The following is a 17,247-nucleotide window of genomic DNA, read 5'->3' as shown; positions in this document are numbered from 1 at the left end:
GACACGCCAAGCCAACTGTTTGACAGTGACCCGACAAGTCCCCTTCTGCCCTCTGGGTACCTGCAGGGAACCACCGGTTCCTTTGAACGAGATGAGAGTCAGAGGCGGGGGCTGTGAGAGGCTGTTCATTAACCCACACAGGGCGCTGAGTGAAGCCAAGAAATAGGAACTGAATCCTGTGTTACCTGTACTCTCAGCTATTTGCGGGCAGTCACCCTTGTCACATACCACCAATGGCTACAAACGGTGCCTTCTCTACCCCATTCATTTAAAGCACATCTCTGAGGAAGCGACCGGCCAGATGCAGTTCATTAGAGATCGGATATATCAAAGAGATCTCTAGTGGCTCAGCGGTTTAAGAAACAACAGACTTTATCTCGCAGACAATGTCCTTTTAAGGGTTAAATATGGTAGTGGGAGTCTTTTCGTCAATTGGCTCTTTGTAATTCATCTGAGATTCAAATGTCCTTTTTTTCCGGCAACCCAGCCCCGAAGTCGTGAGGGCTCCTCCTCTGTAATGCTGACGGAATAATGATAGGTGTCAAATCCCGCATTTGAACTTGCAGCAATTTAGATTTTCGCTTCTTTTCTGTACTCCGGCCGAGGGCAGACGCGGCTGCCCACGGTTAAGCACTGGTAAGGCGAGGAGCCGCAGGGAAAGAGCCCGGACTCAGTTCGACCCTGACTTCCCAACGACTGGTTTCTACGGGAACAACCGCAATATTGGCTGTGGGATTATAAATCACGTTTAATAAGGACTGCCTCGTGTACTCGACATCTGTGAGGTAAGGTCGATTCTCTGTTAGAATACCCCATTATAACAGAATATCGGTATAACAGAATTTTCTGTTAAGATAATTTTAGCTGGTGATCTAGTACGATCGAAAATTAATCGGTATAATTGATAATGGGAATTGAATGGGCGTTTGACAATAGGCGCATGACAAGATAAGCCTGGGAGTGTTGGAGATAAGGATTGGAAGGGGGAGTAGGTAGAGGGACGGCAGGAGGAAAGAGTCGGGCTGCGAAGGTAAAGAAGGAATCGGTGAGCATGGACGAGGGGAAGTGAGGAGCGCGTGTATTGTGCAGAGTGCGGCGGGGACCCGAGTGTGAGGGCGTGTGTGTGTGTGCGAGGAGGTGGGCCGTGTGTGCGCGCGCGCGCTTTTGAGTGTGTTCCGTTCCAAAGCGCAGGGCGATGTGCAAGAATAGATTTATGGGGTGTGAGGGGAACTGCATTTGATGTATGCGGTGCGAATACGTACGAGTACACGAGGTGAGTGTGCGAGTGGATGCATGATTAGACTCGCGCATAGGTGGACAAGTTTGCATGTATGTATGTGGTGTGCGCGATTTAGGCGGGCGGATGCACAGGGGCTTTAACGAGTGCCCTAGTTATTTATTGTTCAGGATTCACGATTATTTAATGTCATTTCCAGTGCACAAGTGTGCTGGAATCGACTGGAGGACGAAATAATTGCTGGCAGTGCAACGGACAGTCCTTCTAAGCTAATACACCGTTAGTAAAATATTAGCTTAGAATGAATCCAGATGGATGGTAACTATTGTTCAGCGCTCCAGCGTGTATCCATTTCTTGTGCGGTCTGGTAGACGCAGAGGCGAGGACAGTTCCTAGACAGCATCGGGTCTGTTCGAGTCACTTGGGGAAGGGGAAGGAAAATGCAAATACGCCAGTGATGGATGCGGGGATGTCGAATCAGGGGAGAGAACCCTCTTTGGTAGAAGTTTTCCGAGATGTCGAACAGACCCTCACAGTAACCAGCAAACTACTCTGGCGGTCGGACAAAATGCCCCCTTTCATTACAACTGCATTGTTTAACTTTGGCCAAACGCCTCCGATTCACAGGCACTGGAGAATAAAGCACCCGTATTAAATTCATCTCGGTAAAGAGCTATCTCTGTTGGCGCACACGCGGTTCCTGGTGGCAACGGAAATTAGAACCAGAATAAATTATGTGGAAGTGAAATCCGTTTGGAATAAATCAATTTAGTTCAAATTGGAGAACGGTTCAGTGAACAAAAGACCGCCGGGCGGATTTATTTGACCCCCCCCCTCTCCACCCCTTAAATTTGAATCCAATGTAGTTTTACCAAGGCTCATTAAATGTGCCATTACAACTGGATACTGGGCACGGTATCAAGTTATACAATGAAACGTTCTTTAGCATTATCTCGGGAAACTTTTCCAGACAAGAGCCCACGCATAATTAGCAAAACCCGGAGGTTGGGAAAAAAGGAAAACGTGATTCAGTCGCAAGAGTTAGAATCAATTGAAAGCTTATCACCCATGAATGCCAGCGTTTGGCGGTGGAAGTTACTGCAGTTAGGATGAGAAAAGCGTCATTACTCCTGCAGCATATGTACTGATGTTCACTTGTTCCCGGATAGGGTGTCGGTGCGTCTGATGAAACCCAGCGCGTATTAATATCTGAGGAATGTGATAATAATCAGAAGCGTGTCCAGTCTCTTCCACTGCCTCTCATTCTGTGCAACAATGTCTTTCTGACACTTAGACAGCACTGGGGGTGAGTGATCAGCGAAAGCGGGTAAAATTCCCATTAGAATGCAAATCAACGTTAAAAGAGCACACAACAGCGTCTTGTAGGCAGCAATGGACAGGACTTTTAATAAGAAACACGGCATATGCGAGGCTCATTAATTTTCTTTGTGCAAACTTCGTTACTGGAAGTCTCACAGGATTCCTTCTAAAAGTTTTCCCTCCCGGTGCTATTCACTGAGTCTAAACCGGGCTGGACCCTACGAGTACTGTGTGTCAGGACTGTGTCTGCCTTTTAATAAGTCGGTGTGATCGAGTCCAGGGACTGTGGTGGGCGGGTTTATGGTGGCTTGTGATGCCCTCTCGTGGACAATCTGCAAACAACGATCGCTACATTGAGTGGTGCCCTCCCAGTCTGTAAATTAAAACAAATGGCTTAGACACTGAAATAACCGAAGTCTCATTTCTACCTTTTTTCATACCGAATCACTGCATCTTAAAAAAAATATATATCCTGGCGCCTGTTCGCAAAAGACCAGACTTAACCAGCTGCTGTTTAGCGCATGCTTTAATGGTAGATACAATTATTTTACTCTACTGAAAAAGTGACGCAAAAAAGTTGTGAGGGTAAGGAAAGCTGAGAGTTGGTGGATTCTCTGCACTGAGCTGATGTGTCTATTGCCGTTGGCACCGTGGGGAGAATGCCCTGCTGTTTGGTTATATGGGGGAAGGGGGTGAATCAAATGTAATTGAGCGGCTACCGCAAAGTCTTTGATGTTAACGAACCGCGGGAATTGAAACATCCGCCCTCTTCCCCAACACACACACACACACACACACACACACACATAGACACAGAGACACACACACAAATAGACACACATAGACACGCACAGACACACACACACACATACAGACACACACACACATACAGACACACACACACACACACACACACACACACACACGCTACTTTCGTCCATGAATGAGAACGATTGACAATACTCCGCATCACCGTGGGTCTTAATCGATAACGTTTCAATCAATTGTGTCTCTTTCAGTCAGTTTTGCTAATCCGGTTGGCTACGCTAAGCGTTTGAAGAAAACTACTGGCGGAACCAGAGGATCACCCTGCAAAGAGTCGGCTCGAAGCCGGCGTGCAATCGCCCTGTAGGCGGTGACCAAAGAAGAAATCCCAAAATCGGTCCCGAATCTGTTTTCAGGTAAATCATTGCAGACAGAACATAACAAATGTAGCTGTGAAATAGACACAGCCTGAACCGTTTAATGCAAAGATCTGAGTGGGGACACCCATTGTAATTGTACACCTAAAGCGAAAGAGCTGAGGAATATTTAAAACTGTATGTAACACAGGAGTGTGCGGTCACTTGGGGATTCCACTTGCCATTAACACTCTGCTGCTTAAAACAAACCACGAGCGTCATTCCATCTGTAGTGAAGGTCGGGTTTATTTTAACGCACTCTCGCTTTGTTCCGTTAGTATTACTGCATTTTATTGAACATTCATGGTCAAGTCTTCGACCCAAAAGCTTTCCTGTTCTTGGGAGCAATCCTGATGAAGAGTGTCAGCCAGAAACGTCGACTGTTTTCCCCTCCACAGATGCTGCCTGACCTGCTGAGTTCCTCCAGCTTTTTTGTGTGCGTTTGCCCTGATATCCAGTAACATTGAACGCGTAGGCACAACGCTTCAATTATCAGCATTTTCCATCTAATGGACATCCCATTTAGAACAGAGATGAGGAGCAATTTCTTCAGTGATGTATCTGTGCAGTTCATTTTACCAACTGCTGTGGAGGCCAAGTCACTGAGTGTATTTAAAGTGGAGATTGAAAGGTTCTTGATTAGACAGGGCAGCAAAGGTTAGAGGGAGAAAACAGGAGTATGGGGATCAGGCATAATAATTCAGCCTTGATAGAATGGCAGAACAGACTCAATGGGCCGAATGGCCAAACTCAGCATCTGTGTCTTATGGTCTTATTAAGTTGTTGATTACTTCCAAATAACCTAATGGCTAATTGCTAGAGATCAGCCGTTGTGCATGAATACTGTGACTGGCTGTTGGTTTATTCCTCTCCATAAATGCAGTCTGACCTGCCGAGTTCCTCCAGCATTTTGCGTGTGTTGCTCTGGAATTCCAGCATCTGCGGAATCTCTTGTGTTCATGGTTTATCTCCTTGTCTATTTTGAGATGGATCGGTTGAACAGTTGCTGTGCAAGATAGGAGGTGCTAGACTATGGATTTCTGTAGGGGCAGTATTAGTGTGATCACTCGAGTTGAGAATGATATTCTAAGAGGTTGTCTATTGGTAGGTCTTCAGGTGCTTATAGAGGCCACTCTGGGAGCCATGTAAGTGGAGAATGCATGTGAGTGACTTTGTTTATTGTACAGAGGCTGATGCTCAGACACATGGTCCTTGACAGATCGGTGTCAGGGTCCAGTGGCACTGAGGGCAAAATGACCGGGGACCCCTCACTGCTGCAGCCTTCCTCCACATTCATTGCTGTTGTGATGTGTCGTCAACTCCCGCCAGCTTTGCCGTTGAGGTCTTGGATGGATCACTCCTCGTCTGGAACCTCCTCCTTGATCTTCCTGCCAGGTGTGACCCTACCAGATAGCTATGCTCTAGATGGCATCATTCTTGGGATCTCAGGAGCTCACCAGCCTTTCCACCAGATCAAGGCGACAGTCCTCTGAGAACTCTACAGCAGTGCATCTCGTGGAAGGAGTAGTCAATGCTGAACGTGAACCAGTGTTGGATGGTAGTACCACACCGGGGAATGGGTGTGTCATGTTCATTCACAGGGGATTTTGTGGCAATCTAATGAATGTCCTATTAATTGCCATAATGTTGCCAAACACATTTAGAGCTTCCTGCTAATTCATTTGACAATTTTTAAAAGGGTATAAAGAGTGATGATAACCTGTCCTGCATGGCCAAGTTGAGGTTCGCAGCAGATCTGAGAAAAAACACCTCATATTTCACTTCAGGCCCAACACATAATTGCAATTGTACTCTGATAATAACATTTATTTTGAACTTTGAACTTTTCTTGCCTGCCAGCATCAACGTCAGTTTCTCCAGCTTCTGATAACCACACTTCTCTGTCTCCATCTCCCCCTCTCCTTGTTTTCCCTTAACCCAATGACTCCCATCAGCCCGTCACCAACACCTTTCTCCTTCTGGTTTCCCTCCTCACCTCCTCTTTATTCCATGGTTCACTGTCCTACCTGATCAGGCTCCACCTTCCTCTTGTACCTGTCACCTCCCAGCTTCTTACAACATTCCCACTCACCCCACCTGCCTATCAACCCCTCACCTGGATCCTCCTCTCACCTGCCAGCTCTTGCACCTCACCTCACCCAACCTTTTTACATTGCCCATCTCCATTATTTTCTTTCCAGTCCTGATGAAGGATCTCAGCCTGAAATATCGACTGTCCATTTCCATCCATAGATGCTGCCTGACCGACTGAGTTCCTCCAGCATTCTGTGTGTGTTGCTCCAGATTCCCAGCACCTGCGGTTTCCTTTGTGTCTGTGATTACACGCAGATTTATTGGTGTGCGTCCAAAAGTTTCCATGATCATCTATAATTAGTAGCTCCTTCTATCATGATAAAGGAGGCACAAAGATAACAAGAACCTGCTGTCTTCACCTCTTCCTGGTTGTGCTGAATCCAGCCCATGATTCAGTTTAACAGAATTGATCTTCTGTAACTTTAGTTATTTAATGCCGGTGCACATATAATTGTTTAACCAAAACCTGATGGGCTTGAGGCCAATAGAATCATCAGCTCTGTGGTACGAGTCACATTCTTATGATTTACTTTTATCTCTTTTTAGTTTCATTCACTTTTAACTTGACACATGTTTGTAGAGTTCTGTTGGGGAAGAGTAAATATTTATCAGTGTTCTTTCTTCTGTGTGTGTATGATTTATATTTTTCTTGGGAATGCTGCTGCATGTAAGTTTTTCATTGCTCCTTTGCACATACGTGCTTCTTGTGCAGATGACAATAAAATCAACTTTGATTGTGAACAGCTTTGACTTTGGGAAGTGACTTGTTTTTGTCTGGCATCTCACATAGACACACATGTATATATACACACACAGACACACACACACGTGTATATATATATATATATCTCCACATGCCTTTATTGAGATTATACATAATAAAGCAGCTACAGGAGTGCTGTTGTAGCCCATCCACTTCAACGATCTGCATGTTGTGCATTCAGAGATGCTCTTCTGCACACCACTGTTGTAAGGTGTGGTTATTTGAGTTACTGTCACCTTCCTGTCAGCTTGAACCATTCTGATCATTCTCCTCTAACCTTTCTCTTAACAAGGCTGTTTCACCCACAGAACTACCGCTCATTGGACGTTTTTTTGATTTTCACACCACTTTTTGTAAACTCTAGAGGTTGCTGTGCATGAGAATTTCAGGAGATCGGCAGTTTCTGAGATACTCAAACCAATAATCACTCCACGGTCAAAGTCACTGAGATCACGTTTCTTCCCCATTCTGATGTTCAGTCTGAACAACAACTGAGCCTCTTGACCCTGTCTGCATGCTCTTATGCATTGAGTTGCTGCCACATGATTGGCTGATTAGATATTTGCATTAATGAGCAGGTGTACAGGTTTACAGTATACATACTGTATATTTATTAGTTAAACCTGTACACCTGGTTGTATAACAGCTGCAGTGCCAGGGATTGAACTTCAATTCCCACCACTGTCTGTAAGGAGTTGAACATCCTCCCCAGGACTGTTGAGACCCTTTGGGTGCTCTGGTTTCCTCCTGCATTCCAAAGATGTATGGGTTATGGTTAGTCACTTGGGTGTTAGTAATTATGGTTTGCAGGTTACTAACTGGTTCATGGAAATTTTACTCTTGTGATGATGTCTCAGAGTCATAAAGCTGGAATTGGTTTATTATTATCATATGTACAGAAGTACAGTGAAAAATTTATCTTGTGCACTGTTCATACAGATCAAAAGGCAGCATGGTGGTGTAGTGGTTAGTGCAACATTACGGACAGTGTCAGTGAACTGGGCTTGGTTCTTATTGCTGTCTGTAAGGGGCTTATACGTCCTCCTCGTGATCGCGTGGGTTTCCTCCGGTTCCACCCACGTTCTAAAGAGTTAGTAGGTGAATTGGTCACGTGGGTGTAATTGGGTGGTGTGGGCTCGTTGGGCTGGAAAGGCCTGTTAACTGTGCTATATCTCTAAATACACCCAGAACACACCCCGTTTACATCGCTACCATCAGGGAGGAGGTGAAGGAACCGAAAGACACACACTCAACATTTCAGGAACAGCCTCTTCCCATCTGCCATCAGATTTCTGAATGGCCAGTGAATGCATGAACACCACCTCACTATTTTTACTCCCTTTTGCTCTACATTTTTTTAATATATATATTTATTATAATTTCTGTATTGCACTGTACTGCTGCTGTAAAACAATAAGTTTCACAACATATGTTACTGATAATAAACCTGATTCTGATTCTGAAATAATCATTACTCAGTGCATGGAGGTCATACAAGGGAAAACAGTAACAGAGTATAGGGTAAAGTGTAACAACTCCCCTCAACCATCAGGCTCCTGAACCAGAGGGGATAACTTCACCCATCATTGAAATATTCTCACAACCTATGGACTCACTTTCAAAGACTCTTTATCTCATGTTCCCGATATTTATTACTCATTTATTTATTATTATTATTATTATTATTATTATTTCTTTCTGTATTTGCACAGTTTGTTGTCTTTTGTACACTGGTTGAACAATCAAGTTTGTGCAATCTTTCATTGATTAATAGGCATCCATTAGTCTCATGAGACCATGGATTTGTGCCTTGGAAGGTTTCCAGAGCGCAGGCCTGGGCAAGATTGTATGGAGGACCAGCAGTTACCCATGCTGCAAGTCTCCCCTCTCCACACCACCGATGTTAGCCAAGGGAAGGGTATTAGGACCCATACAGCTTGGCACCAGTGTCGTTGCAGAGCACTGTGTGGTTAAGTGCCTTGCTCAAGGACACAACACGCTGCCTCAGCTGAGGCTCGAACTAGCGATCTTCAAATCAGTAGATGAACGCCTTAACCACTTGGCAACGTGCCAACACTTCATTAATTACAATAGAGTTACTCTATTATGGATTTATTGAGTATGCCCACAAGTACATTAATCTCAGGATTGTATGTGAGTGAGTGAGTGAAGCCTCCGTCTGTCAGAGTTGACCACAGATACTGTGTCCTAGCTGTCTAGATACACAACCCTGGGTGGTACGATATGGGGAGCAAGCTGTTGCCCATGTGGCAAGCTCCCCTTCTCCATGCATCTGAAGAACCCAAAGGAATGGCAGAGACCGACACAGTTTGGTAGCAGCAGTATTTCAGGAGTTGCCAGTCAACATTGAGCACAGTGTAGGACTCCAGCTCCGGATTTTTCCCTTGGGGTCTACTCCTGAAGCCTTTCCCGTGTGTGGGAAAGCCGCAAGGCAGTGGAGTTTGAGATCGGAGTTTTCCCTGTCCTGGATGAGCTGCCAACCACGGCTGGCGAGCCCCATCTGCCTGAAGCGACTGGTTTTAAGGCATCAGTAATCCACCTTTGCCCCTTCTCTTGTCAGTAGAAACGGTTCTGTTGGGCCAGGAGCTGGACTTGGTTGTCAGAGGTTATTTGAGGTGCACGCCTTTGGGAGCATTTACTGTAATAGGTAGTGAGAGCTTATTCCCCACTACCACACCTGGCTATAACAACCTTAAGGAACCTCTCATGATTGTATATGGCAACATATGTACTTTGATAATAAATTTAATTTTGAACTTCAAACATTTAATTTGGTGGAATTGTACTGTAATCGATGAAAGCTGTTAAGGACACTTACGCTGCAAGCACATACCAACAGTTCTGGAGAGGAAGGGAGATACAAAATCCGAAGAGATTAATGATGTGAGAATGTAAATTTGCTATCGGAATCATTCGTAAGCTTCTGTCACAAATCTACACATGATGAAATTGTGGAATATTCCTTTCAATGTGCCAAACTTCTATTCCAAGGTTCCAATTACTCATACACTATAAGCCAAGATTTTATTTTCTTCTGCTGTTAGGCTAATTTAGATTCAGAGCACCACCAGAGATGGAGAACCTCCATTGCTACCCTAAACGCCAGTGGCATGATGGGTAGTGCAAAATAGAGACATCAAAACAGAGTGAAATGCGCTGCTTGCGGCAGATCAAATCAGTGGCGATTGTGCTAGGTGGCCCACAAGTGTTGGCTCACTTCCAGCGTCAACGTAGCATGCCACAACTAACCAACCAGAACCTGTACATCTCTGGAATGTGGGAGGAAACTGGACCACATGGAGGAAATCCACGCAGCCACAAGGAGAATGTTACAAACTCCTTACAGGCAGAAGTGGGAATTGAACCCCGATTGGCGATCACCTGGTGCTGAAAAGTGATACTCTGACTGGTATGCAACTGTACCATCTCATACTTGGTTTGGAACAAATAACTGCAGAACACTTAATTCACTCAATTTTGATATTCATTCAATTATATTCAGACAATGTGACCTGAGATAGTTATATGGCTTTCAAATGTCAGGTGAGCAGAAGTTCAGAATGATACCGAGGCTTAAAGAGTTAAAGTTGCAAGGAAAGATTGCCTTAACTTGATACAATTAACTTGTCTTCAGGACAATGAGGACTAATCCAGTTTGATCCAGCTGAAGTGTTTACAAACCTGAAGGAACTTAATTGATTTTTATTGATTAATATATGATCAAGTATCTTCTTTAGTGAGAAGCTACTGAAATTAGAGACAGGTCACATTGGTTGAATCAGGAAACATTATTTTTCTGTCCAAAGACTGATTTAATCTGGATCTACCCTTTTGAATATACTAAAGGAATTGAATTATCCATGAGATTAATATATTTTTTTAAGATGAGGGTATCCCATCCCACGTTGCTGATGTGTCTATAATGGCTTAGTACAACCCAATGGGCTTTCAGACCATCTTAAAAGGCAATTAAGGATAAGCTCTCTTCCCATGGTTTTGGAGCAGATTTGGTGAAGTTGGTATAAGAAAATTAGTGGACCAAGTAGTTCTTCTATAAAAGTTTGGAAGGTTTGTGAAGTATTGTAGCTAGCTTTTATTGCAGACTTTTAATATGTTAGTATTTGTAATACCTTCAGTACTTGCACAGTTTGTTGTCCTTTGAACATTTTTTTTGTCCATCATCTTGCGTGGTTTTTCATTGATTCTATTGTGTCTCTTTTGTATTTACTGTGAATGCCTGGAAGAAAATACATCTCAGGGTAATATATGGTGACTTGTATGTATTTTGATGATAAATTTACTTTGATCATGGAACTTTAAACTTAATCAACTCAAATTGCTCAGTTGCCATTTCAGTTAAGATCTTGCCTCTGGATTAACCTTAGTTGTCACATGTACATTGAAACAGTGAAATGTGTTGCTTGTGTCAAACAAATCAGCAATGATTGTGCTAGAATTTATGAAAAATTATGCATAGATAAAGACTGACAAACAACTAATATGCAAAATAAGACAAATTGCCTAAATAATAAATGAGAGCATGAGTTGGTAGTGTCAATGAAAGTGGTTCTGTAAGCAGTGAGATCAGTTCAGTGTTGAGGTGAATGAGTTATCCACACTGGCTCAGGAGCCTGACTGTTTCTGAATCTGGTTGCTTGGGACCTAAGGCTCCATTTTCCCCCTTCCCAAAGACAGCAGTGATGGTGGCTGGCCTGGATGGTGGGCATCTTTGATGATGGATGCTGCTTTCTTGTGGCAGCGCTCTGTGTAAGTGGTGGGGAGGGTTTTGCCTGTGATGGACTGGGTGGTATCCATTATGTTTTGTACACTTTACAGGGTCGTATAGAAAAATGTGGGAGGGGGGCCCAGGATGGACTGGAATGCCATATGAACAATCTGTGTGGAACTGATAGGCAGAATAGTCTCTTTCAATGAATGGCATGATGGTACAATGGTCCTGTGATTATTTCTTGAACAGTTCAGTTGACAGCTGCAACTTGCCACGTGGAGATTTTAGATATAAAATATAGGTACAGAAAGATAAAGAGAACATTTATTTTATGCTTGATCTTATTGACAAATCAACTCAAAGTACTTTGTACACTAGACTTTTGTGAACCCTATGATCCCATATCCATCAGCTTCATCAGTCACTAGATACTTCTATATTATTGTATATTTTACGCAATGGAAAAGTGTTTAAACTTTCCAGAGAAGTAAAATGAGTCTTGGCTTTGGCTATTCAATGTGTTCCCATATTTTTTCCATTTCCAGTCTCAGTGATTTTTCTCTTTCCTAACTGAAATGACAGCTGGAGACTTGTCAAGTGGTGTGTGCCAGACAACTGTAAGGACAGCTCCACATGCTACCATAGCACCCTGCTGGGCTCCAAGCTTTAAACCTTTGAAGCCCTGTGTATCAACAGCTAGTAAAGTACCATTAAAACTACAAGAGGTAGCTGGCTGCACATCTTGCAGTTATTGTTCATTAATGTCATATGGTAATGTGCAAAATACTCAGGGATATATATATTTCCTATATTCTAAAGACATATCAGTTGATCACTAAGTTATCCTACGATTAGGCTAAGGTTAAATCAGGTGATGGTTAGGTGATGCAACTCGAAGGGACAGAAGGGGCTATTCCATGCTGTTTTCCAATAATAACAAATAAATAATAAATTAAAATATAAATAAAATCATTTAATCTTTAAATGGTTGTTTTTTTAACCAAAATATCTTTGTAATATGCATGATAATTAGAATATTCTATTTAATATAAGGTCACATTAAGAAAAGCATGCCGAACACAAATAATGTAAGTAATTAAAAGATTATCAGTTGCATTAAAAACTAATTTCCAGTACTTTATTGCAATGATCACCATGTTTTCTTCAGGGAAATGATCATCTACAGAATAAAGTGGTAGGTGATGGGTGAAACCAGGTGGGGGGGGGGGTGAAGTAAAGAGCTGGGAAGTTGATTGGTGAAAGACATGAAGGGCTAGAGAAGGGGGAATCTGGCAGGAGAGGACAGAGGACAATGGAAGAAAGAGAAGGGGAATTGAGCATCAGAGGGAGGGGATGGGCAGGTAAGAAGAGAATCTGCCACCTTGTACTTCCTCCCCTTCCCCCCTTCCTTTCCTATCCTGATGAAGGATCTCGACCTGAAACGTTGACTTTTTACCCTTTTCCGTAGATGCTGCCAGACTTGCTGAGTTCCTCCAGCATTTTGTGCGTGTTGCCATGGAGAGCATCTACTCTGCTCTTGTAAGACTATAACATAGTTCCCTGGTATGATGAGATGGACTGTCTACCTTGTTATGATCTGGCAACTTATTGTTTTTCTTCTTCACATTCTCCACAGCTTTTACACTTCATTCTGCATTCTGTTATTCTTCTAGCTTGTACTACCTCTGTGACGGAATTGGGTTTGCTGACTACTAAGTTTGAAACTCAGATGAAGACCTTAAAAGTCCTACCCAATATAAGTAGCTATGGTACCCTCTGTAAAGGAAGACTCTAACTATCCAATCTTCAAAGACTAATTCACATCCCTATTTATTCTCCACAGGAAGGTTTAGCTTCTACTACCCACTGCTTGAGTGGTGGGATCTCTTCCCCCCCCCCCCCCCCCCCCCCCCGGGGAAGATACTTACAGCTAACAAAATAGTTTAAAACAGAGTTCATTATTTTAAATGATACACATTTAAATCCAAACAATATTCTTAAAACATTTAAAATTCAGAGGATTTTGTCTCAAAAAAGATTTACAAATTACAAACCATTCCTAAAACAAAGGATTTCCAAAACACAGGTACTGTTCCTATAAGCTAAAATGACATACCAACAATGCAAGTAAACCAGTCATCCAGTGCAGAAATCAAAGGCAGAAAAATGGATTCTAGTTCACCCTGTGTTTCTTTCACACTACTTGATGTTGTTTACCCCATTCCTAAAAAGCCTGAACTCTCTACATTTATACTGTTTCTTTGCTACTTGGGTGACCTCACACATATGATATTATTTCAGGCACCTTTTATTATAAATAGTCTAAAACCTTCTTGGAGATACCCAGGTACCCACAATTAATGCAATGAAGATAACTTCCCTAAGTACATAAACCTTTCAGCTTATTAATAGATCATGTATTAATAGATCCTTAAATTATTCTGAAACAGTTCATTTAAATAATCCATTGTCTTATACTGCACCTCTTCAGCAATAAAGCAGGTGCTATGGCCGGCATCCTGTGCTATAAGCAGTGTTTGTTTGCAAAACTTTTTTTCTACTTCAAGTTGATTACTGCTTTTCAATTGCATTACAAACTGAAAACTGATTCCTGTTTATGACCAGAAGTTAAACAAAGAATATTAATTAGAAGTTTAACTTACAACTGTTTGACTTTTACAAGCGCCAGCTGCTGTGTTTAGAAAGCTAAGCTTGGCAAAAAAACAAGAAGCCCCCTGGGTCAGGAAGCATATATCCATCACACCCCAACACATTGCATGCAAGGCAAGTTTTTCAATGTACCTGACTGTATATTACAATAATAAACCATCTAATTCTATTTGTTTTGAAACCTGTACTAGTCAGTGGCTTGTTCCCAATAGAAATGCTAATGTCCTATAGAAGGTTTGTTCAGAATTTCCAATATCTTCAAGTTCAAGTTTAGTTGTCCTTCTTTCATATGTGAATACCAATGGATACAGCCAAATGAAACCGTGTTTCACTGGGACCAAGGTGCTAAACACAGTACCAACAATTGTTAACGGCACAAGGCACTCGTAGTACGTGTAAGATAGCAGTCAACATACAGCCACACAAAAAAGTATAATATAGCCTAAGTCCCTGAATGTCATGTGCTGTAGATTGATGGTACATGGATATCGTCAACAAGAGAAAGGCTGCCACAGTCTGCAGAAGAACATAATCCGGCTTGCCTTCCACTGAGCAAACACTGGAAAGCAGCACTGACATGAGGGGCTTGCCCCCCAACCCAGCATGGATGCTGCACCATACTGTCTCTGGCATCTCATCTCCTCGCCTGGGCAGCTGACCCCACAGCACATGGCCTAATCCCTGCTACAACCAAGGCCACGCAACTTCTCTGCCGTCGGTCACTCCAGTAAACCAGCAAACCAGACTTCTACAGTATTCTACGTTCCCAATGTCTAACAGGGTCTTGAGATCATAAAGAAGGCATCCAAGACAATCACTTGCCTTTAGACTGCACACTGCCATTATGCACCAACTCAGACGCCTTTCCGTAGCAGACAGCAACCTGGTCTGCACCAAGTCATCTCCTCCAACTCCTCCGCTGTACTTGAAGTTCATAATATCCAGAAGTGTCCGGAGATCATAAAAAAGATGTTTTTTTAAAAAAAAAGATAATGCACCTTTGGTTAGACCCGGAGAGGCTGCTACATCCGAGCATGCCATCATCTTGTAGGAAGATGGACTATTTATTATTGAGGGAATTTTGCCACTCTCGTTTCTTTTAATCACCATCCCAGGAGCTGGAAATCTTTTGTTTCTTTCATTCCAATCAGCACTTTTCCTTTATTCCAGTGGAATGATTGACTCTTATCAAGTCTCCTTTCCCTGTCACCTTTTGCCCTTGTTAGAGCCCTGACCTCCTTATGCCACTAAGCAGTGAAGTTCGAGTTGAAGTGAGGCAAAGGAGGATGAGAGCTGACTTGAAAGAGAATTACCTAGATGCTGCCTGGATTAGAGAGCATGTTTTATGAGAATAGGCTTTTCACCTTGGAGTGAAGGTGGATGAGAGGTGACTTGATAGATTTACTAGGATGCTGACTGGATTTGAGAGTCTGTCTTATGAGGACAAAATGAGCGAGCTAGGGATTTTCTCTTTGGGTAATTCTAGGAATTTCTGGAGTAGGATACCTGGCTGGCACAACATTGTGGGCCGAAGAGCCTGTAATGAGCTGTAGGTTTCTATGTTCTATGAATGAAGGAAGATGAGAGGTGACTTGATAGAGGTGTACAAGATGATAAGAGGAATAAATCAAGTAGATAGCCAGAGACTTTCATTCTTGGGGCGGAAATGGCTGATATGGGAGGACAGAACTTTAAGGTAGTGATTAGAGGAAAGTATAGGGGGATGTCAGAGGTAATTTTTTTGAACACAGGGAGTGATAAGTGTTGTTGCATGAACAAAGTCACCAGAGAGAAGTAGCTGGTATGTATTAAGTAGTCTCTTTATTTGACAAAGTGAGACACAGCAGACATATTGAGACCCTTACAGAGGAAGATGCCTGCTTGACCCAACTCTACATGACATTTTATATGCTAAAGATTAAAGGACAGATCAGGACAATTCTGTATTTACAATGCATCCACAATGTTTCCTTTGAACTACACACAAACTTCACATCTCCCTCTTTGCACCCACAACAGACAACCAAATGAATATAAATCAGCACTTTCTGGTGTTCCAATTAACCGTGGTTCATGGCTCTTGGGAACCCATTGTTCAGAACTGCATTTTGAATTTAATCTACGGTCCATTTACAGCTTTGCAGATTGGTGGCTGAAGTTACTTGATGAAGTTATTTGCTGAATGTTCTAACCCCAAAAAGCCCTGAAGTAAGTGCGTGGTACGCCCTGCCAGAGGCGGTGATAGAGGCATGTAAGAGATCCTTAGGCTCAGGAATAACAGGAAAATGGAGGACTATGTGAGTGGGAAGGGTTAGATTGATCTTGGAGTAGGTTCAAAGACTGGCACAACTTTGTCAGGCCTGTACTGTGCTGTACAGTTCTATGTTCTAAATGCAGTGAATGTGGTAATGTAATGAGATTCTGACACAGCGCAAAGTGATCCTGAGCAGAATATTTGTTTTGGTGATGTTTGAGAGATAAACTTTGGGCAGTGGTTGTTGGGATAAGTTCCCTGCTCGGCTTTGAATCAGTCAGAGGAGGCAGGTTTTGTTGTGAAGTATGGCACCCCCGTCTAGAGAGCACTGCCCTACCAGTGTGCTGGCTTGCTGCCTGGACTTCCATGTTTGGGGCCCTGTATTTGTACGCGGTGATGGAGAGCTCAGAATACTTTGCTGTGATCTGCCTGACCCAACATCTCTCCTTCAGCTGGGCCTAATAATTAGAGGAAGGCACAGCAGCATAGTGGTTAGCATAATACTTTACAGGGGCAGCGATGCCAGTTCAATTCCCGCCGCTGCCTGTAAGGAGTTTGTACGTTCTCCCTGAGTGGGTTTTCTTTGGCTGCTCTGGTTTCCATCCATGTTCTAAAGATGTAGGGGGTTAGGTTTAGTAAGCTGTGGACGTGCCATTTTGGCGCTGGAAGCATGGTGTCACTTATGGACTGCCCCCAGCACATCCTTGGTCTTTGACGCAAACGATGTATTTGACTGCATTTTTCAATGCTTCAATGTACATGTGACAAATAAAGCTAATATTTAATCCGAGATTCTCAAGAACATTGAGAACTTTTGCCACATCAAAGGCAATAACAAATTCAAATTGTTAGTGTCAGAAGCTTGGTTTAATAATCAGAAGTGAAATAGTCCAGTAATCTGGTGTGTCTGACCTATAGGATGTGGTTTCTGAGGTTTATAGAAAGCCCGCAGGCTATATCACAGCTGTTCTTTTCACT

The 17,247-nt window shown here is 42.9% G+C and overlaps 1 protein-coding gene across 3 annotated transcripts in view; it reads left to right on the top strand.

Annotated features, from left to right (window-relative positions):
* The first annotated feature begins 371 nt into the window (after positions 1-371).
* LOC140211503 (uncharacterized) overlaps positions 372-17,247 on the top strand; it is a 211,065-nt gene continuing 194,189 nt past the window's right edge. Inside the window, exons 1-2 of one of the 3 annotated variants that reach the window (XM_072281269.1) lie at positions 372-785; positions 3,577-3,738. The gene's annotated coding sequence lies outside the window, so the exon portion shown is untranslated. Of the gene's footprint in view, positions 786-1,185; positions 1,274-2,520; positions 2,544-3,576; positions 3,739-17,247 lie in introns of those variants that run through there. The other 2 variants (XM_072281270.1, XM_072281271.1) reach the window with 2 other exon arrangements.

The sequence above is a fragment of the Mobula birostris genome, chromosome 17, assembly GCF_030028105.1.
Source record: "Mobula birostris isolate sMobBir1 chromosome 17, sMobBir1.hap1, whole genome shotgun sequence".
Taxonomy (NCBI): Eukaryota; Metazoa; Chordata; class Chondrichthyes; order Myliobatiformes; family Myliobatidae; genus Mobula; species Mobula birostris.
Note: the sequence above shows the minus strand (reverse complement) of the source record. Positions and strands in the feature narration are given on the sequence as shown.